This window comes from Salvelinus sp. IW2-2015, unplaced genomic scaffold (genome assembly GCF_002910315.2).
Source record: "Salvelinus sp. IW2-2015 unplaced genomic scaffold, ASM291031v2 Un_scaffold1869, whole genome shotgun sequence".
Taxonomy (NCBI): Eukaryota; Metazoa; Chordata; class Actinopteri; order Salmoniformes; family Salmonidae; genus Salvelinus; species Salvelinus sp. IW2-2015.
The window spans coordinates 13,327-31,709 of record NW_019943233.1 but is presented as its reverse complement, the minus strand read 5'-3'; the positions used below and the strand labels follow the sequence as shown (position 1 = coordinate 31,709).

The 18,383-nt window shown below is 44.4% G+C and overlaps 1 pseudogene; it reads right to left on the bottom strand.

Moving 5' to 3' along the window:
- Positions 1 to 13,794: 13,794 nt before the first annotated feature.
- The window catches only part of LOC112072269 (cell adhesion molecule DSCAML1-like), a 10,638-nt pseudogene continuing 6,049 nt past the window's right edge, over positions 13,795 to 18,383 (bottom strand).

The window sequence follows — 18,383 nt, the reverse complement described above, 5'->3', positions numbered from 1 at the left end:
ACACTTGATGAACGAAACAAACAACACGTTCATCTACTCCCGAATCCAAAATTACAACTGAATAATCCCGCACAAAGAAACGTACGGGCTGGCTGACTAATAAAGCCCAACTAATTATAATCACCTAAACACAGGTGTAACCAATAAACACATAAGGAGGGGGAGGAAAAAGAGTCAGTGGCAGCTAGTAGGCCGGTGACGACGACCGCCGAGCGCCACCCGAACGGGAAGGGGAGTCACCTTCGGTCGGAGTCGTGACACAGAGCTGTTGTAACTAAGTCAGGTTTGTAGGCCTCCTTGCCCGCACACGCTTTTTGAGTTCTGCACACAAATTCTCTATGGGATTGAGGTCATTGCTTTGAGATGGCCACTCCAGTACCTTGACTTTGTTGTCCTTAAGCCATTTTTTTGAGATGTTGCTTCAATATATCCACGTAATTTTCTCTCCTCATGATGCCATCTATTTTGTGAAGTGCACCAGTCCCTCCTGCAGCAAAGCACCCCCACAACATGATGCTGCCACCCCCGTGCTTCACGGTTGGGACGTTGTTCTTCGGCTTGCAAGCCTCCCCATTTTTCAGCCAAACATAACGGTGGTCATTATGGCCAAACAGTTCAATTTTTGTTTCATCCGACCAGAGGACATTTCTCAAAAAAGTATGCACTTTTTCCCCTTGTGCAGTTGCAAACCGTAGTCTGTCTTTTTTTATGGCGGTTTTGGAGCAGCGGCTTCTTCTTTGCTGAGTGGCCTTTCAGGTTATGTCAATATAGGACTCATTTTACTGTGGATATAGACACGTTTGTACCTGTTTCCTCCAGCATCTTCACAAGGTCCTTTGCTGTTTTTCTGGGATTGATTTGCACTTTTCGCACCAAAGTACGTTCATCTCTAGGAGACAGAACACGTCTCCTTCCTGAGCGGTATGACGGCTGTGTGGTCCCTTCAGGCTTTTGGAAATTGCTCCCAAGGTCGAACCAGACTTGTGGAGGTCTACAACTTTTTCTGAGGTCTTGGCTGATTTCTTTTGATTTTCCCATGATCTCAGGCAAAGAGGCACTGAGTTTGAAGGTAGGCCTTGAAATACATCCACAGGTACACCTCCAATTGACTCAAATGATGTCAATTAGCATGTCAGAAGCTTCTAAAGCCATGCCATCATTTTCTGGAATTTTCCAAGCTGTTTAAAGGCACAGTCAAGTTATTGTATGTACACTTCTGACCCACTGGAATTGTGATACAGTGAGTTATAAGTGAAATAATCTGTAAAGAGTTGTTGGAAAAATTACTTGTTTCATGCATAAAGTAGATGTCCTAACCGACTTGCCAAAACTATTGTTTGTTAACAAGACATTTGTGGAGTGGTTGTCAAACAAGTTTTAATGACTCCAACCTAAGTGTATGTAAACTTCCGACTTCAGCTGTATATATATACAGTGGGGAGAACAAGTATTTGAAACACTGCCGATTTTGCAGGTTTTCCTACTTACAAAGCATGTAGAGGTCTGTAATTTTTATCATAGGTACATGATATCACATTGTATGATTTTTAAGTAATTAATTTGCATTTTATTGCATGACATTGCTTTAGCAGTCCTTTGTCCTGCTGGAAGGTGAACCTCCGTCCCAGTCTCAAATCTCTTGAAGACAGAAACAGGTTTCCCTCAAGTTATTTAGTGCCATCCATCATTCCTTCAATTCTGACCAGTTTCCCAGTCCCTGCCGATGATAAACATCCCCACAGCAAGATGCTGCCACCACCATGCTTCACTGTGGGGATGGTGTTCTCGGGGGGTTGAGAGGTGTTGGGTTTGTGCCAGACATAACGTTTTCCTTGATGGCCAAAAAGCAACATTTTTGTCTCATCTGACCAGAGTACCTTCTTCCATATGTTTGGAGAGTCTCACACATGCCTTTTGTGTTTGCTTATTTTTTTCTTAAGACATCATTTTTTCTGGCCACTCTTCCGTAAAGCCCAGCTCTATTGAGTGTGCAGATTAAAGTGGTCCTATGGACAGATACTCCAATCTCCGCTGTGCTGCCTTGCAGCTTCTTCAGGGTTATCTTTCATCTCTTTGTTGTCTCTCCGATTAATGCCCTCCTTGCCTGGTCCGTGAGTTTTGGTGGGCGGCCCTCTCTTGGCAGATTTGTTGTGGTGCCATATTCTTCCATTTTTGAATAATGGATTTAATGGTGCTCCATGGGGTGTTCAAAGTTTCGGATATTTTTTTTATAACCCAACCCTGATCTGTTCTTATCCACAACTTTGTCCCTGACCTGTTTGGAGAGCTCCTAGGTCTTCATAGTGCTTAGTGGTGTTGCAGACTCTGGGGCCTTTCAGAAAATGTGTATATATACTGAGATCATGTGACAGATCATGTGACACTTAAATAAAGTCCACCTGTGTACAATCTAACTTATTATGTGACTTCTCAAGGTTATTGGTTGCACCAGATCTTATTTAGGGGCTTCATAGCAAAGGGGGTGAATACATATGCCGTTTAAAAACAAATATAATTTTTTAAAACAAGTAATTTTTTTCATTTCACTTCACCAATTTGGACTACTTTGTGTATGTCCATTACATGAAATCCAAATAAAAATCCATTTAAATTACAGGTTGTAATGCAACAAAATAGGAAAAACGCCAAGGGGGATGAATACTTTTGCAAGGCACTTTTCAAAAGTTTTCAAAAGTTTGGGGTCACTTAAATGTCCTTGTTTTTTAAAGAAAATGCTTTTTTTTGTCCATTAAAATAACATCAAATTGATCAGAAATACAGTATATTACAGTTATAGAATATCTACATAGGTGTACAGAGGCCCATTATCAGCAACCATCACTCCTGTGTTCCAATGGCACATTGTGTTAGCTAATCCAAGTGTATCATTTAAAAAGACTAATTGATCATTAGATAACCCTTTTGCAATTATGTTAGCACAGCTGAAAACTTTTGTACTGATTAAAGGAGAAGTAAAATTGTCCTTCTTTAGACTAGTTGAGTATCTGGAGCATCAGGATTTGTTGGTTCAATTACAGGCTCAAAATGGCCAGAAACAAAGAACTTTCTTCCGAAACTCATCAGTATATTCTTGTTCTGAGAAATGAAGTTTTTCCATGCGAGAAATTGCCAAGAATCTGAAGTTCTTGTACTGTTTACTACTCCCTTCACAGAACAGCGCAAACTGGCTCTAACCAGAATAGAAAGAGGAGTGGGAGGCCCCGGTGCACAACTGAGCAAGAGGACAAGTACATTTGAGTGTCTAGTTTGAGAAACAGACACCTCACAAGTCCTCAACTGGTAGCTTCATTAAATAGTACCCGCAAAACACCAGTCTCAACGTCAACAGTGAAGAGGCGACTCCGGGATGCTGGCCTTCTAGGCAGAGTGGCAAAGAAAACGCCATATCTCAGACTGGCCAATAAAAAGAAAAGATTAAGGTGGGCAAAAGAACACAGACACTGGAAGATTGGAAAAAAGTTTTATGGACAGACAAGTTTGAGGTGTTCGGATCACAAAGACATTTGTGAGACGCAGAAAAAATGAAAAGATGCTGGATGAGGGCTTGTCGCCATCTGTCAAGCATGGTGGAGACAATGTGATGGTCTGGTAGTGCTTTGGTGGTGGTAAAGTGGGAGATTTGTACAGGGTAAAAGGGATCTTGAAGAAGGAAGGCTATCACTCCATTTTGCAACGCCAGGCCATACTGTAAGATGTGTGTATATATTGGACTCCAGAGATGTGAAACAGGTACGGGGAGTCAACATTTAATCAGGAACAAAAAGGTAACAAGACAGGCACAGCATCGGCACATGGGAAACAAGGACATACGACAATCAATGCTGAAGCAGGGAACAGAGCGGGGAACCAGACATAGGGAAGGTAATGACGGAGGTGATTGAGTCCAGGTGAGTCCAATAATACGCTGATGCGCGTGACGGGGGAAAGGCAGGTGTGCGTAATGATGGTGGCAGGAGTGCGCAATGTTGGGGAGCCTGGCACCCTCGAGCGCCAGGGTGGAAGAGCGGGAGCAGGCGTGACACCCACCCTGTGGAAGGCGCTTAATTGGAGCCAATTTTGTCCTACAACAGGACAATGACCCAAAGCACAGCTCCAAACTATGTAAGACATTTTTAGGGAAGAAGCAGTCAGCTGGTATTCGGTCTATAATGGAGTGGCCAGCACAGTCACCTGATCTCAACCCTATTGAGCTGTTGTGGGAGCAGCTTGACCATCTGGTACGTAAGAAGTGCCCATCAAGCCAATCCAACCTGTGGGAGGTGGTTCAGGAAGCATGGGGTGAAATCTCTTCAGATTACCTCAACAAATTGACAACTAGATTGCCAAAGGTCTGCAAGGCTGTAATTGCTGCAAATGGAGGATTCTTTGACGAAAGCAAAGTTTGAAGGACACAATTATTTCAATTAAAAATCATTATTTATAACCTTGTCAACGTCTTGACTATATTTCCTATTCGTTTTGCAACTCATTTCATGTATGCTTTCATGGAAAACAAGGACATTTTCAAATATATATATATATATATATTTTAGAAATGCATTCTTGAACATGTGAACTTTCATGTGCCATAATTACAAACTTGTATGTGATCCGTAAATATGAATTCAAATGTTAAATTATGAGCCTAGTTTAGCAAAGGAGAAAGCACTTAGCTTTACCGGGAGAATGAAATGTCTCTCCTAGCTAGTCATTATTGGCTGAGATAATGGGGTGTTTGGCCATGCCGAAAGATGAGTCCTGATTGGTCTGTCACGTCACAGGATTCTGTCTATAACAGAATGGGGGCTTCCCTGGTCAGTATAGAGTATAGATCATCTTTGCTACTGCAGATTTTTGAAAAGATATAGCTTATTGCTTTGGACAACAGGAAAAGTGTTGCTACAGCTATCAAAAACAGTGCTGCCCTGAATTTAGCTGGATTTAACCTTTTACTGTAGTGGGCTAAATCAGGGTCACACAGAGTGATTCTTGATAGTCTTATACAAATCTACTTTGAACCAAAAGTATACACCGCACACACATGGTTATGGGCTTATAAAAAAGAAGACACCTGTTCCATGTCATATATAGAGTTACATGTATTCAATTTTGAGTTTACGTTCCAATATTACACTTTATATACATCACAGAAGACTGAAATATAACAAAGACATCTGTTCCATGTCATATATAGAGTTACATGTATTCAATTTTGAGTTTACGTTCCAATATTACACTTTATATACACCACAGAAGACTGAAATATAACAAAGACATCTGTTCCATGTCATATATAGAGTTACATTTATTCAATTTTGAGTTTACGTTCCAATATTACACTTTATATACATCACAGAAGACTGAAATATAACAAAACGGTCTGACATAGAAACACTGGATTTTCGCTGTTTAAATGTAAAAAAAAAAAAATTATGATGACATTATGAGAAATACTAATAACATTCCACACATGAGGCCAAAATGAGTGCTTTTGGTCATTGACTGCAGGAAAGGGCTACCTTAGATTTTTGGTTGAGATGGAGACGTGAATCCTTCACATCAATTATTAATTTGTAGACAAACTGGAATTAAAGCCAGACTAAGTCAGTGGGGCAGACGGAGCTATCCAAGTAGAAGATAAATCTAAATTGTCAATTAACTTAGACAAGTTAACAAATTTCATGAACGATTCACGTCTCCAACTCAACCAAACAAAAAAAGCTAGGGGATTGGGATTAAGCCAGTGGCTCAGATGGAACTATACAAGCAGTAGTAGATGCATCTCATTTAAATGTTGATATTTGGTTGCATTCTCAACCAAACACAACTCAATATTACCTTTGTAATACAGTAAAATAGCCTAAAGTTATGACTATCTTCCAAACAAATGTAACATTCAACCTTAACATGAGTAACACATCCATGGCCACATTTTGAGGTTGCTGTAACTATGCATTTCTTCTTATAAAATCCTTTTTTAAATTTAACTAGGCAAGTCAGTTAAGAACAAATTCTTATTTTCAATGACAGTCTAGGAACAACAGGTTAACTGCCTTGTTCAGGGGCAGAACAACAGATTTTTACCTTGTCAGCTCGGGGATTCGATCTGGCAACCTTTCAGTTACTAGTCCAACGCTCTAATCACTAGGCTACCTGCTAGGCTACCTATATAAAGCACGCATGTTCAAGATAGCATGCAGAGGTGATTGCAGGTATGTGGAGATCTTCAGAATTGCTTTAATAATCTGCACAGAATCTCGAAAGGCATTGATCACAAGCACCATCTAGTTTTAATGTAATATTTTTTACTGCAATCCAGGTCATTTTTTGTGCTATTAGATGAAGCACAGTGATAACACATTCATCTGTTGTATAAATAAAGAACATATCTGACATTGTATTCCCATTTGAACGTTCTTGTGCTTTTAAATGGTTGAAAGCGTAGCGATAGACATTTTGATGACAACTAAACCAAAAATCAGACATTGTTTTTCCATCGGAATTTGGGTGTGCTTTTAGTTGGTTGAAAGCATTAGTGATAACACATTGGAAAAACGCAACAAACTTTTTTTGATGTCTTTTTTGAGTGGGTGAACATACGTTGTAATCTCATTGATCAACGTCTCAACCAAATATTACCCAACTATCCACCTTGAAACGAAGTTGTGTTCCCAGCGTTGCCATGTTCGAGCTCAATCTGTTCACAAATCTAGCTGCTCCTCACCTGTTGCATAACATCTGACCCCAGGCAGCCTGGCATCTGCTAGACCAGGATGCCCAAGCAAAGATGTCCATCCAACAACCCTACTATGAATGTCCATTGGCCTGTTTGACTTAACCTATTGACTTTCTTCCCTATGATAGATGATGTTTTGCCACCTGTGTTGGCCAGAGAATATAGACCTTCCCTGACTCTCAAGGAGGTAAGGGCACACCTGAGGGATAAACGTTGTGCGTAGAGGAGATGATTACCGCCTCTCTATTTCTGTACCACAAAGCTCTTTATTGGTCTTAGCCTGCCGTGGCAGAGAATGTGTGTGTGTGTGCTTGCGATTTTGTGTGTGTGTGTGTGTGTGTGTGTGTTTTCCATCTACCTCCCGCACCTCCTGCAAAGCACACTCCACTGACTGTTTGGATCTATCAGCGTGTACATGATCTCTCTTCCACGGCTGGACTGAGGAAACAAGGGAAAGAAGCAGTATCACAGCAGGCCTATCCCAGGCATCAAGGAATAGTTGTCACGATGATAGTTACCATGCTAACAGCTATGTATATGGTGGTCAGAGTAGTTGAAAAGGTAAGCCCATGTCTATTGATAACTTTTACATGCTGTTAACAGCTGGTCCAACTCGTGGAGCTCGATATGCATTCTGGAGACCATTCAATCTGTATATTTGACTTTGTACCACTGTATTGCACATTTGATTGGCTTTGATAGGCTTCAAGCTGCTAACTGTCTAAGTAACGTCATCAAATGTCCTAATGGAGTGCCCGAAAGAGTTGTCCATGTTTGTAATATCTATGGTGCTACGATGCTCCGTTGACTTTATCAGGATTCCCATCAGCCATTGCTATGTCAATGCTGTCTGATAAGTTTTTTTTTTTCTTCACATGAGCGTGAATATCTTAGATAGCTTTCTCCAGAGTGAGGGCTTTTAATTAAAAAATATTGAGGAAGTTGTCCTGATTAATGTTCTGTACGCGTGAAAAGGAGAGTGAACTGACGGTCAATACTCGACTTGATCTCATCGTTTCACTTTGGGATTTGATGTAATTGGATGAACACACACACACACACACACACACACACACACACACACCACACACACAACCACACACACACACACACACACACACACACACACACACACACACACACACACACACACACACACACACACACACACACACACACACACACACACACACACACACACACACACACACACACCGATTGAAAAGGCTTTAATTATCTCACAATTAAATAGTCATGGTTTAATGCCCCCCTCTCTCTCTCACACTACACACTACACACACACACTACACACTACACACACACACACGACAAGAGTGTTCCACTGATATTAAAGGTAAACAAGAAGTTCAGGAACACACACACACACGCAAATGTAATCCTTTCCATGTCTATCCCAGATAGGAGTGCGGTTTGCGCGCAGTGATCCTCCGTTGCCTTTCATGGTGCCCCAGGCTCTGCCCTGGCAGGTGCACCACGTGTCCCAAAAAAGGAGGAGCAGCGCAACAGCTGAGGTCAGTGCCTCAAACATTCCCATCCACCATCTGCCGCCGCCAGCACCACACCCCTAACACCACCTCACCCTCCCGAAAACATGCCTCCAATGTGTCGTGACCTCACAACCACTTAGATTTCAAGCCATTTCAGATACCTCATCGTTGAGTGTTTTTGATCCGTTAATGTTGCACACGACATGCTGTGCTGAGGTGACTGCTGTGGAGGAGGAGTCATTTTCTCGCCCACTGCATGCTCTTGAATTAGCTAACGTTGACTGAGGACCTCGGCTCAACATCCAACCAGCAGGTAGCCAGGTATTACAGCAGCAGGGACGGCCCAGGGCTGGGACTGGGATTAAGAGTAGGGTGTGGGGGATGGTAGCCGTGTACAAGAAAGCATGGCCCTCTCTCTACAGGCTATCTGAGAACTGTTTCATGAGAAACAATGGAAAGTGGTATTACAATAACAAGACAGAAGCAGCCTGTCGCTTTTGGAAAGCCTGATCTCAAATGACTTAAGAATGGTTGCTGTCCGACATGATGTAGGCCTCAGCTCAATAGGTACAGGCCAATAGGTAGAGTAGACAGACAGACAGACAGACAGACAGACAGGCCAATCCCAGGCGTCACCTTCTCCAGCAGGCGGTACCTGTAATCCCTATTAAGGGGATTTGTGTCTGCGGACGTTACCCAGACTGGAGATTGGAGAAGTAGTGTGTGGGGTTCTGCTAATGGTCAAGGCCCACAGTTGTGTCAAGAACATGTGCAGCTGTAGCTGTGTGATCTCTGGTGGAAGGGATAGCAATCTGCCGATATAATGAATTTAACAAATGTACAGGGGAATGGAGGTATATAACAGACTAGAGGTATCTGACAGTGTTAAGTATAATTTCCCCAGACATGTATTACTAATAACGTTTGAGGTGCCTAGTTTGAGGTGCCTAGTTTTTGTTAGTCTGCCATACTCATCAGATGCGATAGGGGGCGCCAAAGTCATTCTGACATAGAGAGACCAAAGCATACAGAAGGATGTACTGCATAACTTAGCCTTTTCAATGCCATTGCGATGACAGAATTACACCACGGACAGCTAGTTAACAACACATTTGGAGCCATCAACGCACAGCATTTGTCAATGCCTCCGGGCCACCCATTATTGTAGTGCTGAATCACACAAGCGTCAATTACCAACATTTACCGAATTGGCTACTGAAACACCTCTACAGAATGACATTCGCTACATGACCTTAGCTATGGGGACACATAGCTGCCTGTCTGCAAGTCGGGATGCCTCGGAATGGCTTGTGAAGAAGGACACGATCACGTTCCAAACATCCCAGCTCTGACGTTTGCACTGAGCAAACGAGGTGGACAGTCAGGCGTTCCTGCAGTAGCCGAGCATTTCCTGTGTGTGTTTGTGAGCGTGTGTGTAAGTGAGAGGGATGTAACCTGCAGTTGCTGGTGCTACATCATTTTTGGTACTTATAAATTATACGCAACCATCAATTCCGGAAGAAAATAACTTAGAAATGTCTCATGAGCTTAGTTCAACTGCCTGTACTCCATCAGAACCCGGACTATAAGCTCGTTTTACTCCAATGTTTGTAAACGAAACAAATGTAAAAGGACACAGTATAGCCTCCAAACATGGTTAAAACTACACTTTTTACATAACGGATGGTCAATCCTTGCATCCATAGCTCTGTCTATGAATTTGAGTGGTTCCATTTCTCCAGCACTAATCCCCTCAGCTTTTCACCCAGATAGTTATTGTTTCAACTGCAGATTACCCCTTTAACCACTTTCGTTTCTGCAATGGTTTTTTATTGTAGCTTCTTTGGCAGTTCACACTGTATTCTTGTTTACAGTACGATGGCCCGAGGAGGAACAGCCTAGGAGTGTTCAGAAAGAGTGAGTATGAGACCAATCGAGGTTTAAAAGAGTGAAATGCACACACCTAGAAAACATTTCCCAGGTAATGGATCCGAGAGGAAAACATTCATGTATATTTTGTAATTGGTACACTGGTATGCTGCTCACACAGTGTTTTAATGGTCTGACTTCCTCATTTCAACCCAGTTACGGGTCGAAACATCATTTTCTCCTTAAAACACTTCGGGAGCAGTATACGAGTGTGTGGATTTATATTTTTCTTATCTATAACCCCGAACATTCCGTGGCAATACATCTATAACAACGAAGTAGAATCGCCTACCCACATAGAGGCTTGCTGAAAGGCTACATTTACTTCATAACCCCTAACGTTACAAACCACTTGTGCCTTACTACTTATGTACTTGCTACGTTGCTACACACAGTAAATTCGGACCTCTTCCCCAATACAACGTTGGCTGTTGCCGTTGCCACTTTGGCTGTGCCCTGTCTCCTGACGTGCAATCGGAAAGACTCCGCGTGCAGCAACGGGTGTGCAGCGGCGCCTCTCAGCCCCACCCTGCCCGTGGAGAAAGCTGCCGTCACCATCCAGAACCAGTTCAGGAAGTACCAGCAGCAGAAGAAGAGCAAGTAGAAGAAGAGCCGCACCACCGGAGCTCTGCAAGACAGACAGACGGACACAAACACACTGGCAGACAGACCGACAGACCGAGACCTCTCCAAAATGTAAAGAGCAAGAGGACCAAACATTTCCTCTAATTGTGTTACCTGTGTTGCGTAGCGTGTTAAGTAAAGCAAAGTAAATAGTACAGACTGACTTGACATGTGGACATCATACACACACACACACACATACATTCAACCACAAAATGAACGGACAAAATATTACACACATCCCGTCTTATACTATGTAACTGAATATATTGATATGCTAATGTGCATATGTGTATTTGTGAAGATACTTATGTGCGAGAGTATTTTTGCGTGTGTGTGTGTCAGCGTCTGTGTGAGAGCGTGCACATTGTGCTGTATGTATTGCAGTATGACTCCTATTTCAAAGATGAATAGATGGATTGCTAATGCAAAAAACACACTCCATTAAACTCCTGGGTAATCCTGGATTGGTGATCTTTGTTGTTGCACTGCCCTCTAGTGTTGAAGTAATGAATTGCTTTAATTTCACATGTTGGGTTATTCCTACCGTGTAATCAATCATTCTTGTGAGATTTTGCTCGTTTTAGTTCAAAAAGTTTCCCATGGGAAAACGTTTTGCCACATTATGTACTAATAAATACACCCCTTGATCCAGAGTGAAGGAAAGGATGGAAAAAGGAAGATATGAATCATAGAAAGATAGCTTTATTGCACAAGGTGTTGGAGTACTCTTTTTCTGGTTTTGTTTGTTTTCATAGAAAAAAAACGGTAGAGTTAAACAAGCAATTGCAAATTGAAGCAAATTTTCATAAAAGTTTAAGAACTCTCTCTGTATTTTTTAAAACGCTTTTTCCCTCACCCCTTTTTCGTAAATTTGTTTCTCCATTTTTCTTTTCATACCCAACAAATAATTCAAAGCATGCAATGCCGTTTTTCCTCAACAGAAAAAAAATTAAATTAAAAAAAGTGAACAAGAAAGAAAATCAATATTTTAAACTCAACAAAACTTCTTGAAAAAGAGGAACCAATTGTGAAAGCAATTCTGGATTTTTTTTGTTGCCCCATTCAAAAATCTAATTCTAAGCAGTGTTACTATAATACTATAGTTTTCTTTAACCCTCTCCTGTTTAAAGTTATAACTTTAATCAAAGTTTACATTGTGCCCTGGTTTCATTGGGAGATGTTGAAAATAGTACTTATTCATACAAAACACTTTGCTATGTACAAGAGTCTTTAATAGTGGGGTAGCAATGCTGTTGGGGCAGGAGGTGCAGGTAGGGGGGAATCTGAGACCCCCTTGAGACCTGATATTAACATGTGTCCTGGCAATGGATCTGTGGTCACATCCGGTCACACACAATCAAATTGAGCTGGAGTAGACATTTTGGGGTCAAATCTGATCACAGGACACGTTATTACCAGGTGTAACTGAGGGTCTGATTGGTCAAATAGGTTGGGGCAAAGGTGGGGTGGGGAGTTTGATTCCTGACCCCGTCCAACATGCACACAGCTTGTCCTGGGATTGGTTGGAGCTAGGGAGTCCCTGATTTCAATTGGCTAGACAGGCCTGCCCCTTCACGTGACACCACCGTGTGTCTCAAAGCAAACCGTTTCAAAATAATTGCATAACCAAGGAAGCCAAAAACAAAATAAACAGTACCATAAAAATATCAACGGAAAGGAAAGGTTCTTCTCTCTGCGGACTCTCCCTGTTCTGTTCACTGTCTGCAACAGGCAGGGAGGAGCGTGAGTGTTGTCAGCTATGAGCAGTTATAACAGTTATATGCATGTCCGGAATAGGAGTGCTGTGCACGGACATAATGACAACGGTAAGACACAGAGGTCACTATGTGCTGTCTTCACTAAGTTCAGTCATGAGACGTCATGGAGGTTGTTAACAGACCACACAATACAATACAATACAACAGGTTCCATTTGGTTCTATTCTCTTAACACCTGAAGTAGGGTCATACTTCTAAGTTGGCCTTAGATTTGGGGACGTACACAATAAGAATGTGGGTTGGCACTGTGGCATGGCCCACTACTGTTACCTGAATCCCCATGTGCCAGGGTTAGTTGTGCCAGGGTTAGTTGTGCCAGGGTTAGAATCTAAACTGAAATCAACACGGGATGTTGCCTAAGCTTTGTGACTCAGTGCTGAAGCTACTGTACCGCTCACTAACTAGTGCTTATAAACGGTTGAAGGTTCCCTGAAATCGTTCTTTTATCTGTGAGTGATGTCCCTCACCCTTTCTACAGGTGCACTTAAAAGAGGGTCTTGCTGACCACAATGAATGCACTTTACCTCACTGACCACAAAAGCCACTATGACCCCAAAACAACCGCTTTGTCGTCTACTCTCCACCACAGAGGCAACTCCAAACCAAATCAACGACAGGTCTGATGTTATTAAACACAGTAACCACACTGGCTGCCATGGGGTTCACTGACACACGAGCCATTCTGACACAAGCCATTACACAATGCAACTAGACTGCATTAGATTGCAACCAGGCTCACTGGCTCAGGTACTACCCATCACTGGGCCTTAACTACTTACAGTAGATACTTAGGTTTACATCCTGATTGGCATGTTTGATGTACTTCTGTTCCTGCACTGTAGCTACCTATGTACCTGGCAGAGGGGGAAACGACCATGAGGCCATGGCATCAATGTTTACATTCCCAAACTCGGCCTCTGATACCGTCGCTAACGCTCAATTTCATCTATCTATATCTTTCTTGGTTGTGCTAGCCGTTTCCCGTTCTCCTCTTCCTCCACTCTTCCTCTTAACCCGCGGCGGCTTCCACTGTGCGATTGTCTCATGAGTTATATTTTTATCTATTGTCAATTACGATGACTTTATATCACTCTGCTTTATTTAATAGTTATATATTTTCGATATATTTCGATATAAATATATAGTACAGTCTTTTAACAACAATATGATATTTTTTTATTTTTATATTGCGAGAGCCCTGATGTGAAATGTTCCATTTTTCCTTTATTTGGGGGGGGGGGGGGGGGGGGGCGTTTCTTTGTCATGGGGCTAAGCTTTGGTTTAGAATAAAGAAAATAAAGAAAGAAAGAACGCCAACAGAAACCGACAATCAGCTTCAATACATTTTCGTGGGATGGGGGGCCTTAGATAACCGATTTCTTCTTGAGACCACTTCATTTCAAAAGACTAACTCATGTCCACCTGCCATCTCTTTCATCCTTCCCTAAACACTTACACTGCTGTTTTGTCTTCCTTATCTATCCATCTCTCCCTGCAAACCAACGGTCCTCGCTGCATTTTCCCGTTTGTACATTCTCCTCTGTTTCAATCTGAAATCTGTTCATCCATCCATCTTTCTGTCGAGTTCATCTTTTGTCAGTCTGTCTGTCCGTCTGTTGGCCTGCAGTCCATTTGTCAGTCAGTCCCAAGTATTGTCATTAAATGTCTGCCTGCCTAGCAGAGTGTGCTAGAAGGTCACAGTGAGACTGTGTGGATGGGGTGGGGTATGGAGGATGGGGGTGTGGTGTGGTGGGTTGGAAGTGTTTGGGTAGACAGAGGGGTGGGGTATGGAGGAATGGGGGTGTGTGGCACCAAGCGCAAATGAACGACAGAGCAAAGGGTTTTCTTCCTGCTTCAGGGGATTGGAGAGAATGACAGAGAGGGGCCAAGAGGAGGGGTGGTCATTTCACCCCTGCGCCTCTAATGAACGGCAAATCAACTCCCTCTCTCTCTGTCCATCTTCCTCGTCATCTCCAAGGCGACGCTGCCAGTGTCAATCACACCGGGCCAACCAAAGTCCAGAAGGGAGAAACCGACATGTGACGTCATACAGTGTGACATCATCGTCCCCAAACCACTGTCACAAGTAGCAAATGGACAGGAGTCTTTTTAACGCACGCCTCCGCCAAGGAGTCAGCATACAGATTGATTAAAAAGGTCCACTGCAGGTGTGTGCCAGCCACATGTATACATATATATTTGCACATATACACGCACACACGCAGGCTCGTGAAGGTTCTGTGAATCCATTCTACCCTCTTTTAATGCACATCAGTTTATATATTCCAAAAGAGAAAAGCAAAGATTTTAAAAAATACGGTTCAGATTCATCTTTCGTGTGAAGACGATTCCTGTTTTACCCCCCCCTCGCTCTGTTTCCTGTTGTCCTATAAAATAGTCAGTAACACTCTATACTGTGTCATGAATTGCATGAAAAAAAGTCCCCAAGGCTCCTCCAACATCGTCGTGGGAACCACAGTCTGTTACCTGTTTGTGTGAGTCCGTACCAGGATGGCTTTGGAGGGCCAGAGACAGACACCAAGATAGTTGGTTTATGCATAAGCACTTTCCGTGGCAATGCGCTGCTGTACGAACTCTGAACTCAGAGACGTGAAAAGAAACACGTAAAACGGCCAAAACCATCTAGACAGGTTTATGTGAAACTACATCTCTTAGTACTTGGTTTATCATTCACCGTTCTGAATTTAAAAAAAAAAACAAGTGCACATGGAAAGTATTTTGTGCATAAGTTCTGAGGTGTCTCAACAGATAATTGGAGAGAGAGAAAGAGAGAGAGAGAGGGATAGTGGGAGAGTGAGAGAGAGAGAAAAAAAGTTTGCAAAAACAAATCTAAAAATGATATTGAGTTTAGCGAGTTATTTCCAGGGAAGGTAAAACAAAACAATAGAGAGAGAGGAAGAGAAAGAGAGAAAGAAGGCAGAAAGAAGACAGACTCCTGTGCTATAAAAGCCCAATCTGGCCCCTGCCGAGCGGCCCCACTGGCCTGACAGTGCAGGAGTCAGGTGTGTGTACGTGTGTCTGTGTGGCCCCTAACCCTTCCCAAGGCTCCAACATCCACGCCAGTGGCTCCAGCTACACCAGTGTATAAGATTTGGAGTAGGCCCCGCCAGCCGCCTGCTTCTGTCTGTCTAGTCTGCCCAGGCCTGACGAGCTGCTCTCCAGCAGAGAGTCTCTGGAGTCTCCCCCCGTGGCTCCCCCGCTGGCTGCGTCGGTAGCGGCTGCAGCGCTCTGGGCAGAGGAAGAGGAGCCGGGCATGGTGAGAGTCCTCTGGGGCAGGGAGGAGGTGCTGGAACCACCAGACGGCCCTCCAGTTGCCCCTCCTACAGCACCACCGCTTCCATCCCCTGATGCTCCTCCTGAGGCGCTGAGGCCGGCCAGGCCAGCGTGGCCCGCAGTCAGAGCCTGCTGCTGCTTGGAGGAGTCCAGAGTCATGTGGCGGCCCTGGGAGTGGTACGCCCGCTGGGCCAGGCTGCGGATGGAGGCCTCGCGCGGCGGCACCACCGGGCACGGGTCACGCAACTCCGACTGCTTCCGGAAGAATGGGTCTGTCTTCATGTAGAGGGGAAGGTTACAGTAGTCACCTGGGATGGGGGGATGAAAGAGAGAACGAGGGAGAGATAACGATTTGACAAGCATCTTTATCAGGCACATTTGTTAAAGGTCAGAGTACCGGTATGTGTCTAAAGTACAGCAAACAACCCTGCTCACTCTAACCCTGCTTAGAGGCCTTTACATTAGACTGACCTATAGGATCATCCTAATCAACCCGCAGGTCTCATACTCACTTTTTCCAGTCCACTCGCTCTTGTTGGCGCGGTGGGGGATGGGCACGGCAACGTTGGTAGGTCTGCCGCGGTCGTAGTCCTGGGGTTTGGGTGGCGAGGCGGTGAAGCGACACAGGCCCGTCTCGGACGGCGTGCTCATGGAGGTCATGCTGTCGGCGTTGTCGTTGGTGCCCGTGGTCATCTGGTCTGAGGAACTGTCGGAGATGAAGCACTCGGTGATCTCAAACTTGGCGTGCTGCAGGTGCTCCTCAAGCTTGGCGTGCTCGTAGGCCCGCGCCAGCTCCTCATAGGTGGAGGACGCGCCTCTCTGTGACACCATGCTGTACGCCCCTTATCTGAGGACCCAAAGAGAGAGGAGAGACGGGAGGACAGACAAAGAGAGGAAGAACAGAGAGAGAGAGAGACAGAGAGAGAGAGACAGAGAGAGACAGGAAGAGACGAGAGAGAGACAGAGACGAGAGGTGAGAAGGAGACAGACACAGAGAGAGAGAGAGAGAGAGGGAGAGAGGGAGACAGACAGAGAGGGAGAGAGGGAGACAGACAGAGAGAGAGACAGAGAGAGAGAGAGAGAGACAAAGACAAAGAGAGGGAGAGAGCGACAGAGAGAGAGAGAGAGAGACAAAGACAAAGAGAGGGAGCGAGAGAGAGAGGGAGAGAGAGTTGGTGTTCTACATGAAAAATAGCAATTTCACACCGTCTCCTTGGACTACAGACATGTGTGTGTGTGTGTACGTAGCCTATGTTTTGGGTGGCTCACTTGTGTCCTTTGTATATGTATGTATGTCACAGGAGGTTGGTGGCACCTTAGTTGGGGAGGACAGGCTGGTGGTAATGGCTGGAACGGAATAGGTGGAATGGTGTCAAATACATCAAACATGGTTTCCATGTGTTCGATGCCATTCCATTTGCTCCGTTCCAGCCATTATTATAAGCCGTCCTCCCCTCAGCAGCCTCCACTGATGTATGTATGCAAGTGTGTATATACGGCATATGTTTGCGTACGTGTATCATGAACTGTGTGTGTTTGTGTATCACAAGTGTGTACATCACGAGAGTGTGTGTTACACGAGAGCGTGTGTGTTAAGAGTGGGTGTGTAGTCTGGTATGTAGCCTAGTCATGAGTGTGTGATGAGTGTGTGTGTGTGCATGATGTGCCAGGCTCACCCGTGTCCTGTGAGAGGCTGGCGCTGTAGCTGTCGCTCTCGGTGACGGTGATGCCATGCTGGGAGCCCACGGTGCGCCAGTCGGAGGTGAGGGTACGGGCGGGCGTGGACGACTGGCACTTGGTCAGGGTCCACTGGCTGGAGTAGCGGTTCCTCGTACTGTGGGTCGACTTCACGCTCTTCCTCGACACCGGGTCTTCCGGGGGAGAGGGAGGGAGGAGAGGGAAGAGGGGAAGAGGCGGGAGGAAGGTAGGAGAGGTGGAGGAGAGGAGGAAAGGTGGGAGGAAGGGAGGGGGGGAGGAAGGAGGAGAGGTGAAGGAAGGGAAGAGAACACAAGAGTCAGTAAGTTAAAGGCGATGATGGAGGGAATGGACAAGACAATATAATATAAGTCTACTATGTGTTTATCAGTTGACCAGGAACATAAGACTAAGTGCAGTTAGGGCTCTCCACTCACTTGTCCCTGGTCTGATGTCAGACATGTCAATCAGAGGGCCGGTGTTCTGGATGAGGGCGGGGTGATGCACAGACACGCCCGTACAGAAGCTCTGTGGATTCACGTTCTGGCTGAACTCTGTGTCCGTCACTGGGATGGTGGCTTTGTCTTCACCTGACAGAGGGATTGACAGAAGCAACAGTTATTCATGACGGAGGATTCACGCTCATTCATGAACACCAATTTGCATTACATCCGTATCAGGTAGGCACTCAGCAGCACAAAAACACACACACGGACGTACACACACACACACACACACACACACACTACACCGACCGATCTGTTTGATGCCTTCCTTATCCTCGATGAGCAGCTGGACTCTGGGGATATCGATGTG